Source organism: Heterodontus francisci, chromosome 1 (genome assembly GCF_036365525.1).
Source record: "Heterodontus francisci isolate sHetFra1 chromosome 1, sHetFra1.hap1, whole genome shotgun sequence".
In the NCBI taxonomy this organism is placed as follows: domain Eukaryota; kingdom Metazoa; phylum Chordata; class Chondrichthyes; order Heterodontiformes; family Heterodontidae; genus Heterodontus; species Heterodontus francisci.
Window position 1 is genome coordinate 185,186,413 of NC_090371.1, and position 13,638 is coordinate 185,200,050.

Here is a 13,638-nt window from a genome sequence, read left to right on the forward strand (position 1 = left end):
AGCATCACAGATGCCAGTCTTCAGCCAATTCGATTCACTCCACGTGATATCAAGAAACGAGTGAAGGCACTGGATACTGCAAAGCTATGGGCCCTAACATCATTCTGGCAATAGTACTGAAAACCTGTGCTCCAGAACTTGCTGCGTCCCCAGCCAAGCTGTTCCAGTATAGAGACAACACTGGCATCTACCCGGCAATGTGGAAAATTGCCCAGGTATGTCCTGTACACAAAAAGCAGGACAAGTCCAACCTGGCCAATTACTGCCCCATCAGTCTACTCTCAGTCATCAGGAAAGTGATGGAAGGTGTCATCGACAGTGCTATCAAACGGCACTTGCTTAGCAATAACCTGCTCAGTGATGCCCAGTTTGGGTTCTGCCAAGGTCATTCAGCTCCAGACCTCATTACAGCCTTGGTTCAAACATGGACAAAAGAGCTGAACTCAAGGTGAGGTGAGAGTGACTGGCCTTGACATCAAGGCAGCATTTGACCAAGTATGGCATCAAGGAGCCCTAGCAAAACTGGAGTCAATGGGACTCAGGGGGAAAACTTTCCACTGGTTGGAGTCATACTTAGCGCAAAGGAAGATCGTTGTGGAAGTCAATCATCTCAGCTCCAGGACATCACTGCAGGTGTTCCTCTGGGTATTGTCCTAGGCCCAAACATCTTCAGCTGCTTCATCAATGACTTTCCTTCAATCATAAGGTCAGAAGTGGGGATGTTCGCTGATGATTATGCAATGTTCAGCACTATTCGTGACTCCTCAGATACTGAAGAAGTCCCTGTAGAAATGCAGCAAGACCTGGACAATATGCAGGCTTGGGATGATAAGTGGCAAGTAACATTCGCACCACACAAGTGCCAGGCAATGACCATCTCCAACAAGAGAGAATCTAACCATCTCCCCTTGACATTCAATGGCATTACAATCACTGAATCCCCCACTATCAACATCCTGGGATTATCATTGATCAGAAGCTGAACTGGAGTAGCCATATATATACTGTAGCTACAAGAGCAGGTCAGAGGCTAGGAATCCTGCAGCGAGTGACTCACCTCCTGACTCCCCAAAGTCTGTCCACCATCTACAAGGCAGAAGTCAGGAGTGTGATGGAATACTCTCCACTTGCCTGGATGGGTGCAGCTCCAACAGCACTCAAGAAGCTCAACACCATCCAGGACAAAGCAGCCCGCTTGATTGGCACCCCATCCACAAGCATTCACTCCCTCCACCACTGACGCACAGTGACAGCAGTGTGTACCATCTACAAGATGCACTGCAGCAACACACCAAGGCTCCTTAGACCGCACCTTCCAAGCCCGTGACCTCTACCACCTAGAAGGACAAGGGTAGCAGTCACATGGTACCATCAGCACCTGTTCCCCTCCAAGCCACACAACATCTTGACTTGGAACTATAACGCCGTTCCTTCACTGTCGCTGGGTCAAAATCCTGGAACTCCCTTCCCAACAGCACTGTGGGTGTACCTACCCCACAAGGATTGTAGCAGTTCAACAAGGCAGCTCACCGCCACCTTCGCGAAGGGAACTAGGGATGGGCAATAAATGCTGGCCTAGCCAGCGACACCCACATCCCAGGAACAAATTTTAAAAAAAATACACATGAGAGTTCAGGGAGAAACATAAATATCAGAGCGCAAACTTTAAAAAAAAAATTAAATGTGCAATTATTAAATATTCCTCAGAGAGATTGAGACTCCATACTTGTAAAAATATTTATTCAGGGCCAGAAAGCTTGTTCATCAGTAATTATGACTTAGTATGCTGATAAAAATGCAGCTACTCCTGAATGAATAAGGTGTAACTTTTTTTATTAGTCCTTACAGCGATAATAATGTGCAAGTAATTGAATTTCATGACAAATTAATGATTTATCACTGATTCCATCTATGAAGACTGCAACAGCGCACCCTGTGGAATAGCACACTTCTACTGACAACAACTTCCAGATTTGCACATTTAACTAGGCACACAGTAATAACGGCGAGTGCTGACAGTTTTGCCATTATTACTACTGCAAATTCTGGGCCATAGTGTCACAGATGCTAGATGACATTGAATGAATGGAAGTTGTTATAGATGATATCCTGATATGGGGAAAGACTGAACAGAAATATGACCAAAGGCTAGAAAAGTTTAATGAGTGAGAAAACACAATATTTTTGAGTGCTCGGTGCGAGAACCAAGTGCTAGGTCAGAGTGAAAGATTTTAGTTGCATGCAGCACACACTCAGAGCAGAAGAACTCAAGGATGATATCAGACGTGGCTCAATTGTTAGCACTCTCACCTCTCCATTCCACTCCAGGACTTGAACACGGAAAATCTTGTATGACAGTCTAGTGGAGTACTGAGGGAGTGCTGCACTGTCAGAGGTGCCATCTTTCAGTTGAAGCATTAAAACTGAGGCCCCATCTGCCCTCTCAGGTGGATGTAAAAGATCGCATGGCACTATTTCGACGGAGACTAGGGAGTTATTCCCAGTGTCCTGGGCAACATTTATCCCTCAGTCAACATCACAATAAACAAATTATCGGGTCATTATCACATTACTGTTTATGGGAGTTTGCCTTGTGCAAGTTAACTGCCATGTTTCTTACATTACAACTGTGACTCCGCTTCAAATGTACTTAATTGACTGTAAAACACTTTGGAATGTTCAGTGATCATGAAAGGTGCTTTTTAAATGCAAGTCTTCCTTTTTTAATAACATGGAAGAAAATCAAACACATGGAAAAGTCAAACAACAAATAAAGACCTGTAACTCAGTAAAGATTTAAGTTCCTGCCTAATTTGTCATAAAGCCTCCAAGAAAGCAATTTGAAAAAGATATAGCACTGCATTGGATTGATGAACAAGCTGGAGTAGTTCAGACACTGAAAACCTGATGATAGACATCAAGGTGCTGAAATACTATGACGTGATAAAGCTGGTAGGAATTTCTATTGAGGTTTCCAGGAAAACCAATCCATAGATATGCCTCACAAGCATTTACACCAAGTCAATGCAGATAAGTCAAAATAGGGAAATAGTGCGTTGGCATCCTTCCATCTATGAAAGATGAGGGACAAGCAGCAAACAATCCAATTAGGTGGGGTGTCTTCTCTTGGTGAACCTTTGCTGATGGCTGTGAAGGTCAATCCTTGAGAGGCAGGTTCTGCCACAAGTGCCGCACATGAAGCTGCCAAGTGACACTGTGAGTTGTTGTTTTTGATGTTGGCGCCTATTGCCAATCTGCTGCAGCAACTGGTCATTGTGGTAGTGCATGTCAGTCCACAGGATGTGTCGCCATTTCCCTCTTTCACCAGCTAGTAACTCTCAGGAGAGATAGTTAATATTTAGGGCCTTCAGGTCAAGCTTGCAACCATCCTTGAAGCGAAGCTCTTGTTGCCCCACTGGTCGTCTATCCCTGGCTAGCTCACCATACAGACTGTCCTTGGGTATGTGGACATCTTCCATTCCGCGGACATGCCCAATCCATCGAAACCGCCTTTGTTTGATTAGTGCCAAGACACTTGGGAGCTGTGCCTTTGAGACGACTGCTGCATTTGTGATTTTGTCCTGTCAGGATATACCCATAATATGCTGCAGACAGTGAAGATAGAAATTCTTGAGCTTTTCCTGGTAGCTGTAAGTCACCCATATTTCACAGCCATACACAAGGTGCTGAGAACACAGGCCGTATAAACCATGAGCTTGGTCCTAAGGGTCAGCTTGGTGTTATTCCATGTGCGTTTCATGAGTTGGCCAAAAATGGTATCTGTTTTCCCTATGTGTGTATCAAGCTCTGCATCAAGGGACAGATTGTCACTGTGGACCCAAGGTATCAGAATTTGTTAACCACTTCCAGTGAGTTGTTATTTAGTATGATCAAGAGCAGAAATGCAACACCTTGTTCCATGACCACGGTTATCTTGACCCTTATAGTCAAGGAGAACAAGTTACAGGCATGGGTGAGACATTCCATGAGTCTTGTAGCTGAGTTTCCATGTGAGTGACGAGCACAGCATTATCAGCATAGAGGAGTTCTCTGACTTGGACGCAATGTGCTTTTGTCTTCGCTTTTAGCCTTGATAGATTGTAGAGCTTGCTGTCTGACCGAATATGCATATCTGCAGGGAAGGCAAAAGGTCAAGAGCATGGAGAAGATGCCAAACAGTGTGGAGGGTAGGCCACAACCCTGTTTCACTCCATTCTTCACTCTGAAACTGTTGGAAATGGAGCCATCAAACTGTACAGTAAAATGAAAGTTGTCATGGAAGGAGAAGATGAGACCGAAGAGCTTCAGTGGACAGCCAATATTTCCCAAAAACTTGTAGAGCCCTGCTCTGCTGACAGTGTCAAATGTCTTAGTGAGATCTACAAAAGTAAGGTAAAGGGGTATAACTCTGTTCCCCGCACTTCTTCTGTAGCTGGCATATGGAGAAGGTCATGTCCATAGTAGATCTGCCAGCATGGAAACCGCACTGCACTTTGGAGTACATTCAGTCTGCAAGTAAATGGAGTCTTTTCAGTATGACCCTAGCAAAGGATTTTCCCGTGATGCTAAGGAGTGAGATGTCCCTGTAGTTGCTGCAGTCTCCTCTGTTGCCTTTGCTTTTGTATAGTGTGATGATATTGGTGTCATGCATCTCCTGTGGAACAGGGACTGCTTTCCAGCAGGGAAGGAGAAGATCATAAAGGTGTGGCAATAGATGGGACTTTACATGCATGAGCAGTTCAGCTGGGATTCCATCCTTGCTGGGTGCCCTTCTGTTCGCTAGGTGATCTTTGGCCTTCTCAAGCTCCAGTGATGAGGGTTCTTCATCGAACTCATCCATGGCAGGAAGTTGAGGGAGAGCATCAAGCACAGACTATCCGACTCACAGAAATAGATTGCAGTAGTGTTCAGCCCAGCGGGACATCTGTTTACTTCTGTCGGTGAGTTCTTCATCATCTGTCGACTTCAGGGGAGCAACTTTAGTGACGACAGAGCCAAGCACCCTCTTGATCCTTTCATACATAGCTCGTAGATTTCCTTTGTCACATGCAGTTTGGATCTCTTGACATAGTTGATCCAGTGTTTGCGCAGTTTCTCCTTGTCTTTTGCACAGCTCTCTTGGCTACTTTCAGGTCATGCAGTGTCTCAGCTGTTGGGTTGATGTTGCGCATCATATAGGCTTTGTTTTTTGCATCAGTGACAGATATCATCTCAGCTGAGTAGATATCGAACCAGTCCTTGTTGTGGGTTTCGCTTTTACCAAATGATGTTTCTGCTGCTTCAAAGATAATTGAGCTAGTTACTTTTAAACTTCATCAATGCCGGCATTGGTACTTCCCATGAAGGCATTTGTGGGTAGCAAGCGTTTTAGCGACAGTGCAAAATGCTGGTATTTGGCATCATTGCATATGCAAGCGATGTTGATGCTTGGAGGGCTGTCGTGTTTGCAGCTGTGGAACTTTCGGGGGTGCATCTTCACTCTGCTGCTGGTAGGAGAGTGGTCAGTGTTGCAATTTGTGCTGTGGTAGGTTTGGGTGTGAAGAACACTGGGCAGATCGTGACTCCTCATGATGATTAGGTCTAGTTGGTGCCAATGTTCAGACCTGGGTGACGCCATTATAACTTGTGGTGATGTCTACCCTGGAAGAAGGTGTTGGTGATGCAGAGTTCATTCAGGGCACAAAGCTTAAGAAGGCGCTGTTCGCTATTGTTGATCTTGTCCACGCCATGACAACTGAGGCATGTCGGCCATGAATCACTGTCCTCTCCAACATGTGCATTGAAGTCACCCAGGATGAATAGCCTCTTCCCATTTGGGATGCTCCTCAGAACGTCATCTAGGGAGTCATAGAAATGCTCTTTATCTGAGATGGCGGCATACAGAATTGGTGCGATGACGCATATGATGCTGACTGTGCCTCCATCAGATGATAGCCACAGGGAGATGAGGTACTCCAAGTGTTACGCCAATGGCTTTATTGAATGATAATTTTCTTCAATCCACTGACTGGAGAACTGAATTTATTTTTTAAGAAGACATTTAAAAAAGAAAATCTTAGGATGGTCACCTAGTTTACAACACTGTATCCTACACTGCAATGTTTGTGAGGAGGGAGACGAAATGTCTGCATTTCCCAGCAAGAAACAAGATCCAGGAAGTTTAAAGGAACTAACTGTTCTCTCAGCAAACAAAGAAATACTGCTAACTGCTATGTTTGAATGACTCCCCATCTATGGTTTTGAGCTGGTGTTTTCTTTGCAGCAGAGGAGATGCAACTGGACTCTGACAATGAGCAGACCCTAAGTGGGGAATCCTCTCTCTCTCGCTGTCCATTCCAGCTTGAAAGGTCTCAAATCCTACTTGTTGACTGACCACCTCTGCATACTCCGGCTACAATCCAAATCCACATTGGAGAAAATCATCCGCATCACGAACTCCAAGAGACTCACCGAACCAGCCATCTACCTCTTCAAACTAAAAGCCTCAGGACCACTGAATTCAGCTAGATCCAGCGAATCATCAAACTTCACAGACTGTATACCTTTTTATTTTTATGTTCTCTAACTCAACCAATCTACCTTTCCCCCCTCTGGAACCAATTTGTGTGTGTGTGTAAACCTCTAGTGTGTGTGTGAGAGTGAACGTTGGCGCATTATTATTTTATTAGTTCAGTTTAGGTACAATAAAGTTAACCTTGTTCTTTGTTAACTCAAAAGAGAGCTGTCCAATTGGTTCTTGTTATGATTATAGTAAGTAAGTAATCAAACACCTACTGAATTGGCCACTACTTCCACTTTAAGAAAGAATTAAACCTGTTGTGGTCAAATAAGGAGAGGAAAAAGAGGGAAGCTCTTCGACCCCTGTAACACAAGGTTGCTACTGGTGGTTCAATTGACTGTGTCAGCAGGTTGCTCACTGCAAAGCCTACACCATGCTCATGGTGATCTTCAGCAATCTTTCCATGCCAGTAGAAGGTGTAATTAACCTCTCGAATAGAGCCTGTGTTGGCTAATCTGGTTTCTTGTAGAGCAGCAATGTCGACACCAAGATTACGTAACTCAAGGTTAATCAGGGCTGTCTTGCGTACACTTGCTCTGAAGATGGGTCATTGTTCATTCCAGGGCACATAGTTCTCACTTCCAGCTTCCAAGCCAAAAGGTTATCTTTCTTTGTTTGCTGCGTAGCCTAGGCATGGTTTTAGGAGGTGCAGACTTGCTTAGCATCTGTGCCCCTCTCTCAAACTCGTAGCTTGGTGTACAGAGGAAAAAGGAAAGCCTATACGTCTAGGGCCTATTCGGTTGCAAGAGTTTGTGGAAGGTGCTAACTTGAGGGAAACACCAACGGCCTAATGGGTGTCCACTCCAGATTTTGTCAGGTTTGCTCCCTTAGCCATTAGCTCTTGAGGTTGTTGCTGTTAATGTTGAAAGCACCGATCGACAGGGCCCATATCACACAAACGTAGGTGTGATCGTTGTAATATAAGGGTTTGAAAGGGTTAATGTTTGTAACAGTGTAAGGATTACCTCCCATCATGATGATGTAAGAGATCACATGTGAGAGAGACTTGGAAGGAGAAGCAGATTGGCTTTAGAGAAGTCATACAGACTTATGTAAAGCTGTATATAGTTAATATTGTAATAAATAAGTTAATGTTAAAATCACTGAAGACTCAGTAATCTCTCCTAGCTGGACTAACCAACAATCTTGTCCTCCAGGTGTGCAATGGGAGCAGCTCCAGGTTGCTGCTTCCCCCTTCCAGGTTGCTACCTCCATCTTGAGTGAAATCTTGAGTAAATTCCCACATAAGTGAACCTCAACTTTTACATGTTGATGTTTACAGTAAACAATCAGTGAAATAATTTTCAGCTTTAATAGCTGAGTGCAAAAGTTCCAAAATGTGTTAAAAAAATTTTGTGATGGAGTGTCATTATAAACTTTTTGAGATTAATATGAAATAAATGCTTCACTACCCCCTCACAAAGACAGTGTATGCTATTTGAGCTGTAATAATATTGTTTGATCATAGAATACAAGGAGGCTACAGGAATACATTTAGACAATGCATTGAGTTGGAAGCATCTATCTGAAACTCGAGAGGAGCAAATGTACAATATCCTGTTTTCTCATGCTACGAGAAAAAAACTATGTAAGGTGAAAACAGCAAATGAGAAACAGCAGTCATTACTGAAGCTCTTGATGTTGGAATGATTTTCAGACATGGAATTTGAAATTGATCATGAAGCTACAAATGATATTGAGACTTCTGATGTGATTTGATTATTAAAGGAGAGCTTCTCTTCAAAAGTCACAAAAAGTTTACATGCTGACCAACTTGATTAAAATAAAAGGGAAAGCAGCCATGGAACTAATAATCCAAGAGGTTTCAAAGAGATGTTTTGCGCTACAATCACATATGCTTTGATCACATCTTTGATTGAGCCCAATCAGTACAAATTGCAGATGTGGTTACTAATGTCCAACATTTAACACTTACAGAAAGAAAGTCTGTAGGGTTAATTCAAGCACATTACATTCCAAGCTGATCATGATAAAAAGTTGAGACTGATATCTATGAGTTTCATTCAAAGTAATATTCAGTCATCATAGACAGGTCTGCAATTTTTTAACTCAGCAAATTAACCAATACCAAGGCCGGAATTTTACTCTCGTTGGACGGGAACCGTCCACCAACCGAAAAGTCAGTGGCGATGCCGCATCTGCCTGGCCTGGGGATCCAGACCGTATTTTATGGTCCCCAGGCCCTTACTTGGTCTGAGGCAGGACTTCCACCTCATTGAGGCAGGATGTCCCACATAATGGAGCTGCCAGCCAATCAGCGGGCTGGCAGCTCTTAGTCTCAGGAGCACCACCGGGAGCGGTGGCCACTGCTGGGACTGCAACCCAGCTTCCAGCAGAAAAGGAAGGATAGTTGCGGGAAAAGCTATGTTTTTGAGGCCTCACCGGGGGCGATCAGTCAGGCCTCAGCAAGGCGAGGGTGGTCCACTGGGGGGACGGGAGGTATGTTGGGCGTTGCGGTGGTTGTGGCATCGGGGTGATCACAACGACCTCAATACAACTAATGTAAGGAAAGATGTGCTATAAGGATTTCATCTTTTAAAACGATTACTACCAGGACACACAATTAGAGTGCATGTACCCAACAAAATCAAAGGAAGCCAGCAACTTTTCTGCTTCAAAGTGATGAGCCAAGATTGCAAGAGCAGATTTTCAACAGCAAAAGTGATGTTACTGAAGTGTCTAAATGATTGGAGTTCATGCTCAAAAAGACATTGGAAGAAACTTAAATGCTAGCATTTTGGGAAAAGCTTAGGTGCATTTATGAGGAAGCTAAATAAATACATGAGGGAGAAAGGAATAGAATGATATTCTGAAAGGGTTAGATGAAGTAGGGTGGGATGCGAATCACGTGGAGCATAAACACCGATAACAGTCCAGTTGGGCTGAATGGCCTTTTCTGTGCGATATAATTCTGTGTAATTGTGTGTAATAACAAATTGAAATTCCACAAAGGCTGACACCCCTCCTCCTCCCACCCCCAACCACCCCAGTGCTGGAAGTCCAAGTTATAAGAAAAGATCAAAGAAAGGAGGCATCTGAGAGGTTATCTTTTAGAAGGAGGTAAGATTGTTATCAATAAAGGTAACCTAGATTATTCCTTTAAATTAAGCTGCAGGAGTAGAACTAATAAACACAGGCTCAAATTAATAAAAGGTAATTTTAGGACATGTAGCAGAAAATTCTTCTTCAAACAAAACGTAAACAATATGTAGAATAGACTTTCAAATAGATTTGTGAAGACAAAAACCATTTAACAAACAATTAGTTGCTTTAATAGGGTGGTGTTGAGATTACTCTGGATGGATAAAACAATGAGCTGAATGGCCTTTCTCATCTGTAATTATTTAGTGATCTTGTAAACCTGAGATCAGAAAGAGTAAACTGAAAATGAAACAGAACCAAAATCTGAAAACAACTGCTTAGGTTCGGTTATGTCTATTATAGTATAATCATATTATAATATGGTGGTCGTGCCCTATACACCAAGCTCCATGAGTTTTTCATGGCCTGCTGGGAATCGGGCGGGATTCCATGGGATCTTTGTGATGCCGTTATCACCACCTTGTACAAAAACAAAGGAGAAAAATCAGACTGCTCCAATGACCGTGGGATCACCTTCCTTTCTATTGCTGGGAAGAACCTGGCTAGAATACTTCTGAACAGGCTTGTACCTACCATTGTGGAAGAAAACCTCCCAGAGAGCTGCTGTGGTTTCAGAGCAAACAGAGGCACCATAGACATGGTTTTTGTACTCAATTACAAGAAAAGTGTCATGAGCAAAACAAAGGCCTGTACATCACTTTTGTAAACCTCACCAAGGCATTCAACACTGTGAGCAGAGATGGACTTTGGAAAATCCTTGAGAAATTTAGATGCCCACCCAGGTTCCCGGCCTTGGTGAAGCAGTTTCATGAAAATCAGTATGGACAAGTCAAGCAAAACAGCAACCTCTCGAGTTCCTTCCATATCTCCAATGGCGTGAAGCTGCGATGTGTGCTGGCTGCGACCCTATTCACCATCTTTGTCAGCATGATGTGGCAGCATGCAATGCAAGACCTTAAGGAGGGGGTTTACGTACACTTTTCAACTTCAGGCGTCTTCAGGCTCACACAAAGACACAAGAAAAACTCATCCGTGAACTTCTTTTCAACAATGACTGTGCTCTCCTGGCCCACAGTCAGTCAGACCAGCAACACACAACAACACATTTTCCAAGGCGGCATAACTCTTCGGACTAAAAATCTGTTTAAAGAAAACTGAAGTCCTGCATCAGCCTGCACCCCAAGTAGAAGGGAACCGAGCTGAATGCCGTCAAGCAATTTACTTATTTGGGGAGCATCATCTCATTTGATGCCACCATAGACAAGGAAATGGACAATAGGCTCTCAAAAGGAAATAGTACATTTGGCAGACTCTACAAATGTGTATGGAGCAACCACAGCCTCAGAGCACAGACCAAACTCCAAGTGTACAAAGCCATAGTCCTCACCATCCTTCTGTATGGCGCCGAGTCATGGATCCTATACTGCCGTCATGTACGCCTTCTAGAGTGCTTCCATCAGCGCTGCCTCTGCAGCATCCTCAAGATCAGCTGGCAGGACTGCATCACAAACATTGAAGTCCTGGAAACAGCCACCATCACCAGCATTGAGGCCATCCTCCTGCAAAGCCAACTGTGTTGGGGGAGTCACACTGCTCGGATGGACGACAGTCACCTGCCCAAGATTGTGTTGTATGGAGAGCTGACCATGAGTAAAAGGAACAGAGGGGCTCCATGCAAACATTTGAAGGACTCCCTGAAGAAGTCCCTCTCTGTGTGCCACATAAACCATTGCCAGTGGGAAGCACAGGCCATAGATCGTGATGCCTGGAGATGCTACATCAGGAGGGCTACAGACACCTTTGAGACTGAGCGAAGAACCAGCATGAAAGAGAAAAGGAGAAGGATAGATCCAATTGCCCCCAGCAGCAACTGCACCTTCACTTGTACCCGCTGTGGGACAATCTGCTGGTCACAGATAGGCCTGACTAGCCACCAGCGGGCCTGCAAACAATGACTACAACCTTCCCAAAATCTTCGTCCGTGAAGAAATGCCAAGAGATAATTTAAACTAATTCAGCAGGGGAATGGGAACCTAAATTGTAGTGCCAGTGTACAGGATGTTGAGAGTAGTGAGGTCAGGGATATGGTTACAAGGACGCAAGAGGGCACTGGCAAGCAAGAACCTGGTTTAAAGTGTGTCTATTTCAACGCCAGGAGCATCCGGAATAAGGTGGGTGAGCTTGCAGCATGGGTTGGTACGTGGGATCTCGATGTAGTGGCCATTTCGGAGACATGGGTAGAGCAGGGGCAGGAATGGATGTTGCAGATTCCGGGATTTAGATGTTTCAGTAAGAACAGAGAAGATGGTAAAAGAGGGGGGGGTGTGGCATTGTTAATCAAGGAGAGTATTACAGCGACAGAAAGGACGTTTGAGGACTCGGCTACTGAGGTAGTATGGGCTGAAGTTAGAAACAGGAGAGGTGAGGTTACCCTGTTGGGAGTCTTTTATAGACCTCCGAATAGTTCCAGAGATGTAGAGGAAAGGATAGCGAAGATGATTCTCGACAGGGGTGAGAGTAACAGGGTAGTTGTTATGGGGGACTTTAACTTTCCAAATATCGACTGGAAATACTATAGTTCGAGTACTTTAGATGGGTCAGTTTTTGTCCAGTGTGTGCAGGAGGGTTTTCTGACACAGTATGTAGACAGGCCAACCAGCGGCGATGCCACATTGGATTTGGTACTGGGAAATGAACCCGGCCAGGTGTTAGATTCAGATGTAGGTGAGCACTTTGGTGATAGTGATCACAATTCGGTTAGGTTTACCTTAGCGATGGGCAGGGACAGGTATATACCGCAGGGCAAGAATTATAACTGGGGGAAAGGAAATTATGATGCGATTAGGCAAGATTTAGGATGCGTAGGATGGGGAAGGAAACTGCAGGGGATGGGAACAATCGAAATGTGGAGCTTATTCAAGGAGCAGCTACTGCGTGTCCTTGATAAGTATGTACCTGTGAGGCAGGGAGGAAGTTATCGTGCGAGGGAGCCGTGGTTTACTAAAGAAGTTGAAGCGCTTGTCAAGAGGAAGAAGAAGGCTTATGTTAGGATGAGACGTGAAGGCTCAGTTAGGGCGCTTGAGAGCTACAAGCTAGCCAGGAAGGATCTAAAGGGAGAGCTAAGAAGAGCAAGGAGAGGACACGAGAAGTCATTGGTGGATCGGATCAGGGAAAACCCTAAGGCTTTCTATAGGTATATCAGGAATAAAAGAATGACTAGAGTTAGATTAGGGCCAATCAAGGATAGTAGTGGGAAGTTGTGTGTGGAATCAGAGGAGATAGGGGAAGTGTTAAATGAATATTTTGCGTCAGTATTTACAGTAGAGAAAGAAAATGTTGTTGAGAATACTGAGATTCAGGCTACGAGGCTAGATGGGATTGAGGTTCACAAGGAGGAGGTGTTAGCAATTTTGGAAAGTGTGAAAATAGATAAGTCCCCTGGGCCAGATGGGATTTATCCTAGGATTCTCTGGGAAGCTAGGGAGGAGATTGCAGAGCCTTTGTCCTTGATCTTTATGTCGTCATTGTCGACAGGAATAGTGCCGGAAGACTGGAGGATTGCAAATGTTGTCCCCTTGTTCAAGAAGGGGAGTAGAGACAGCCCTGGTAATTATAGACCTGTGAGCCTTACTTCGGTTGTGGGTAAAGTGTTGGAAAAGGTTATAAGAGACAGGATTTATAATCATCTTGAAAAGAATAAGTACATTAGAGATAGTCAGCACGGTTTTGTGACGGGTAGGTCGTGCCTCACAAACCTTATTGAGTTTTTCGAGAAGGTGACCAAACAGGTGGATGAGGGTAAAGCAGTGGATGTGGTGTATATGGATTTCAGTAAGGCGTTTGATAAGGTTCCCCACGGTAGGCTATTGCAGAAAATACGCAAGTATGGGGTTGAAGGTGATTTAGAGCTTTGGATCAGAAATTGGCTAGCTGAAAGAAGACAGAGGGTGGTGGTT

General features: G+C 44.3%; 1 protein-coding gene across 7 annotated transcripts in view; it reads right to left on the reverse strand.

The window, feature by feature from the left end:
- Positions 1 to 13,638, reverse strand: part of ndst3 (N-deacetylase/N-sulfotransferase (heparan glucosaminyl) 3) — a 949,017-nt gene that overhangs the window by 327,947 nt on the left and 607,432 nt on the right. The gene's annotated exons all lie outside the window — the stretch shown is intronic.